The sequence below is a fragment of the Zea mays genome, unplaced genomic scaffold (genome assembly GCF_902167145.1).
Source record: "Zea mays cultivar B73 unplaced genomic scaffold, Zm-B73-REFERENCE-NAM-5.0 scaffold_212, whole genome shotgun sequence".
Taxonomy (NCBI): Eukaryota; Viridiplantae; Streptophyta; class Magnoliopsida; order Poales; family Poaceae; genus Zea; species Zea mays.
Genome location: NW_023366830.1, coordinates 39,636 through 45,461, shown reverse-complemented (window position 1 = coordinate 45,461; position 5,826 = coordinate 39,636). Strand labels below are relative to the sequence as shown.

Sequence of the window (5,826 nt, the reverse complement as noted above, 5' to 3'; positions counted from 1 at the left end):
AGATCAGCAAACTAGGAGCCCCATAATCTGAGGAAGGCCATGGCTAATCCTCCAAATAAGATAAGGGAATTCGCTTAGGTTCTTTTTCTCAAGAGAGCAAGCCGCAGGGATGGATCAAGCAGTAGAAGGGAAAGGGATATCCCTGTCATCAAAGCCAAGAGACCACGGTGCACAATAAGGATTCAAGGCCAAAGTGCAAGAACAAATAATATAGCAAGTGCACAATTCATAAAGACCATTCAGGCTCACTACAGTATACTAGAGCACCAGCTGCTCACTTGTTCACAAAACATATGAATAGGCATCCAAAGGAAATAGGCAAGTCTCACCTCCTATCACTTTTCGATACGAAAGATCCAATATGGGCGATCACTACAATTGGGTTTGTTCGAGGCAGAGCTATTAGTAACTTTTCTACCCAAGGAAGGTTCCTTCACCAGGCGTATGCACCGAAAGTACGAATAATTAGACCTGCTGCCATTCTTAAAACGCACCTGTGTCACTACAGTTCAAAACTGCAACAAAACAGATGCATAATGAGACCGAGGAACCCATACCATTACCGATGGGAGGCCCACAAAAGAAAGCTATGATTAGGAATCCGGGAGTGGTTTAAGCTCGTCAAAGAAAAGAAAAGGAGTTGTTAGCGATTCTCGTCAAGGAAGTGTTCCCTCGACTCGACCCTCCTCGTTCGGTAGAGTACACATATTAACTCGAAATGCAGCAGAAGACACCTATTTAATCGATTAATATCCAAACGATCCTATGGAAAGCAGATTCGGATTGATTTCCTAGACCCACACAGAAAACAGCCCATATTTCAACCAGAAATGAACGAATAAAGGCAACTCCAGGAAAAACCTGGTACCCGTTACTTCGACCAGATCCCAATGGATCCGTACAGGGTGATTTGAACTGCTCCTCTCGAGAAGATCGACGGAGCTGAGCTAACTTGTGAGACGGAGCTCACTTCTGAGATAGAGCTGTCTTCTTTCTCTGCGGCAGGGCAGTGCACCCACCCATCTCTTCCTCTGTCCAAATGATCCACCTGATTGGTCCTTTCGGGCATATAGAGTCAGTCTCATCCAGAGCATCACGAGCTTCACCACTACAACCATCTGACATTCATGCACGAATCCATCCCTCGCACTTTGTTTCGCTAGCTGCCCTACCTCGCTCGTAATGGTGCCAGTGCCGGCTCGATGGTGGACTCGGGAATGGTCAATCCAGATGTAGAGAGCTCCCTAAAAGGAAACCTGTTTTCATCAAAGACAACATGTCTGGAAATCCAAATTCTGTTAGTTGGTATATGAAGGCAGCGGTAACCTTTCTGTTGTGGTGCATAACCAAGAAAAATACACGGCATCGAACGAGGCTGAAGCTTGTGATCAATGTAAGGTCTGAGGTGAGGCTGTCTGAGAATACGAAGATTCGGGTCTTTATGAAACAATTGTGTGAAGGGAGAGAGAGAAGAAGAAGAGGCGCGGAGCGATTGATGAGATAGACCACACTTGCAAATATTTCATCCCAAAAGGAACCGGGATAGAAGCGTGTTGCATAACAGCAAGGCCGCTAAGGTAATGTGTCTATGTTTGCGCTTGGCCACTCCGTTTTGCTGAGGAGTGTACGGACAACTGGTTTTATGAATGAGTTGTGGGAAAAGGCGAGAGGGCGCGAAGCGTGAATGGAACCATGAGACAAGGCCGCAGGAGAAGAGCCAATGTGGGATATTTTCATACCAGTACCATCTCCACTCCACTCCAATGGTGAGAGTATCTGAACCAGCATAAGCAAAATAAGAGGACAGGTGCGAAGCAAGTCACCGGTGACATGATGAGAAGCTCCTGAGTCTAAGAGCCACTCAGTCGACTGAGGTAGAGAAGGCACTGATGAAATCTGAGACGGCACTGGTTGCGCAACTAAGGCGTGAGCGAGGGTCTCTTTGTGGTGGTCTTTCACCATCTTCCTTTTGATTGGCCTATATCTTAGAATCCGGTCTTTCGCTGTTCCCACAGTCCCTTAGTCCCGTACCGGCTGTCGGTCTATCTCATATTCGCAGAAGAAGGAACTTGCCATGCTGGAAGTGTAATTAAGTAGGCGGCTGGTCGTAGAATAGTCTTTGAAGTAAGTGCTGTTGCAGTTGTAGAACCATTGATTCTTCCTCGCAAACCTTTCATCCCCGCTGTCTAGCTCTCTCCTAGTCCAAAGCGAATTCCATCGTATCCGCCTTTGAGGAAAAGACCGAATCCGTCTTTGAGCCATCCTAAGAAATCCTCGTAGGTAATCTCCGCAAACCGGCATCCAATAGAGTTTTGAGTTGTCTGTCTCTTTATTGCCTAGAACTGGCCAATGAGGTTGATCCAAACAGATCCATGGAAGTATCACAATAAACAGATGCAAGAGAGAAATCGAACTAGGAAATCCACGGAAGGGAAGATAGCCACCTCGAATCCTGAGACCTATTAGACTTCCACTAGACTAGGAAATATCTCAAAAGATCCTCGGCATGGTTCCTTGCGGCAGGGTTGATACGGTTTCTTGGTCAGGTTGGTAAAACTGACGGATAAAGACTGGGTTTTGTGTTGAACACATAGCACGATGGGCCTTGTGAGTTCCCTGAAAGGAATGATTGTGAACAAATTTACGATTCCTCTTCATCGTCATCTATCTTTGTGGCTTAAACCTGAATCCTGTTTGCGATGTTAGTACTGTGATATCTACTGACCCATGTACGCAGCAAGGGTCGATCGGATGCTGATTTCAGCTCCCATATAAAAGAAAGCAAGGCAGTCATGAAAAACTGTCATGCTTTGTTAAAATGATTTTAAGTTCAGACCAATCTGTTATTCAAAGATCTACTTTTACAGATACAGATCATACTTCACCTTAATTTTGCGATGACTAAAATATTGCAAAAACGATTTACTTATACCCGTACCCGTCGAGAGTTTCTTTCTATATGATAATTCGAGATTGCTCTACCGGACCTGAATACTTGATTCATTAAGGTCGTCACCCTATACCCGGAAGTCTCTATCGTTTTCTTTGTCTGTTAAGCGGGTTAGGACTCCCTAAATCAAACAGCAATCGCTGTTTATCAACCACTCACGGCGACACCGAGATCTTCGACTTAGCTCCCTCCCACAGGTCATCCCCCCGGGGCGGAAGATAACGAAAGGGAGACAAAGTCCTAACTAAATCAACACACAATAACCTAAACCTTCTACCCATTCCATCCATCATATCCGTCGAGTCGAGGAGATTCGTTCTTATCTATAGATAAGGCAAGAGAGAACTTATGCCCTCGCGGATGGAGAGGGATTCGAACCCCCGGTATTCCTATCAATACTTCGGTTTTCAAGACCGACTCTTTCAACCGCTCAGACATCCATCCCTGCGCTCGCCCGCCCTATCTATCTGCGCGCTGGCAGGTAGGGGCAACTCTATGTGATTCGCTACGCTTACTTGCGCCCCACCCCGTAAGCTGACTCTATTGCCTAGCACACTTTTCCGGTAGTACGAATCGCTACGCTTCGCTTCTTTCTATATGATAATATGCACCGTCGGTTGCTGCGCTCCCTGCGGGTAATAGCAAGAGAGTGAAGAACGAACGATCCTAAAAAAAGTAAGCAGTGAATGAGTCCGACTCGAGTTCGTGAGTCAAAGGCGTGGCAAGAGAGCGAGTTCGACTCGCGAACGATCCGCAAGTGAAGGACCGATCCTTTAACGCCAGTACTGTTGCGAGACTGGTACTTGGCGGCTCACGAGCAACATATAGACTAAGGTTGCCCATCACTCCCTCGCTCCTTTTTGAAGGCCCACCGCTCCCCCTTTCTTTAAGTATCTATCCCGGCTTGCATTTTGGGGCGAGTACTACAGTTCCTCCATAATCACACAGAACGCCCAGCTTCGCAGAGCTGCTCTCTCCCCAGTCCACAGCAAGGTGTGGAATCTGGATCTACTGTGTGTTCTTACTCTATTGGATCAAGTCAGATACTAAGCCTTCTACTACTACTACTACTACTTAGGTTAGGAGATAAAATGCTAAATTTCAGAGATTGGACTCTCTTACTGTGTTTTTTCAGGGCTGTTCCCGAGCCAGGTTCCCTGGATCCATTCTGACCTAAATGGATGAATGAAGAAGGGGGCGAGCAGATACGACGGCCACACACTTCTTTTTAGCCGAATAAAGCCGGATCTACTACACGGCTAGGATCAGAGAAAGATTGAGAAAGCAAGATCAAACCTACTCTACTGTCGATTCAAAAGGTAAACTGCCCCCGAAGACTACTTTATTTTATCAATGAATGGATCAAAGAAGGAGGCTCTATCTATGTCATCGTATATAAGGGAAGAAGCCCGCCCCTGACCTAAATGGATGAATGAAGAAGCTAGCCCGGGTAGGGTAGACTTTAAGAGCTCTTGCTCTGCCTATCCGTCTCGCTCCGTCTTGGAGGAAAGATACGAAGGGCCTACTCTTTTCATTAAAGCCCTACTCTTAATATAATAATAGTGAAAGCCTCCTTCTCTTACCTACTTTGACTCATATCTTCGGTATACCTCAATACAAGACAAGCACTGGAAAGGATATTCAAGAAAAACCGGGCTATCGCCCTATCTAAGCGGGTTTCCCCTCTCCTCTACGGGAGTCCTCTTTTAGTCTATTTCAGTTCCTGTGTCTATCGCTATCGCCCTATTCTCTCTCAATTGCCTATCCTTTTCAAATGAGGGGGAGTACCTTTTCTTTAGCTTCCAACATGAAAGATTGACCCCCTAAAGTGCCAGATATGCAAGTTTGATGAAGGACTACTTACTTAGCTAAGCTAAAGTGAACTTCTGACTAAAAAAAAAGTGGACTAAAAGAGAACAACAAAAGAGAGATCACTTTCGACGATTAAACAGCACTTTTATATCCAGATTGGAACTGGACTTGAACCTTCATATCCAGATTTCACTCCACTTTCACTTTCAATAGTGAATTATTCACTTTCGCTCATATTCACTTTCACTTTGGCCAGGCCAAGAAATACAAATAAGACCTTGAACTCCCTATTTCACGTATAATCGAGAGACTCAGAATATCAGTGCCTTGGGTAAATGCCTACCAAAGGGAGAAGATTACCGAACTTTTTTCTGTCCTCTTCGCTTCCTAAAATATTTAGGGAAAAGGCCTAGTCGGCCACCGCTTGCTAACGACGGAAGGATGAAAGGGTCCTCGCGTGGGACTTAGTTGGAAAGGTAGGTGTTCGGCATGTCCCTTGCTTGCGAACTTCTTTAGTAGGGCGGGTAGCTTTGGAGATCCCATTTTTTACGTTTACCGTTGTCCCCAGACTTCACTCTTTCAACACTTGTCTACTTTCGAAATAGTCAGGCGGGTCCAAGTGTGTGATCCACCGATTCACTGAGTGGGTCTTTCTTACCGCAGTTTTCCCTATCTCTTAAAGCCCTATCAGACTTCCGATCCATCCCTTGTTTGCCGATTGAAGAAAGCCTTATATGGTCTCAAACAAGCACCCAGAGCGTCGGTTTGCAAAATTCAAGATGGCCATGCTGGTGAATGAAGCTGGATTCAGACAGAGCTCGTGTGATCATTCTTTGTTTGTTTGTTATACGGCTTATGGTATGGTTATTTTTTTGGTCTAAGTTTATAACATTAAAAAAGCAGGCATTGTTATTGTTAAAGTGAAAGTGAAATTTAACATGGGAATTTTCTTTCTTTCCTTCAGAAACAGTTCAGAATGAAAGATCTTGGTGACTTGAGGTACTTTATCGGTATTGAGGAATATAATCCCTATTGTGGGTACATAGATCATGAGCCAACAGAAG

At 45.1% G+C, this 5,826-nt stretch overlaps 1 non-coding gene across 1 annotated transcript; it reads right to left on the bottom strand.

Annotated features, from left to right (window-relative positions):
• Positions 1–3,307: 3,307 nt before the first annotated feature.
• On the bottom strand, positions 3,308–3,394 carry TRNAS-UGA (transfer RNA serine (anticodon UGA)). The gene has a single exon. It is a non-coding gene; the product is annotated as a tRNA-Ser (tRNA).
• Between the last annotated feature and the right edge of the window lie 2,432 nt (positions 3,395–5,826).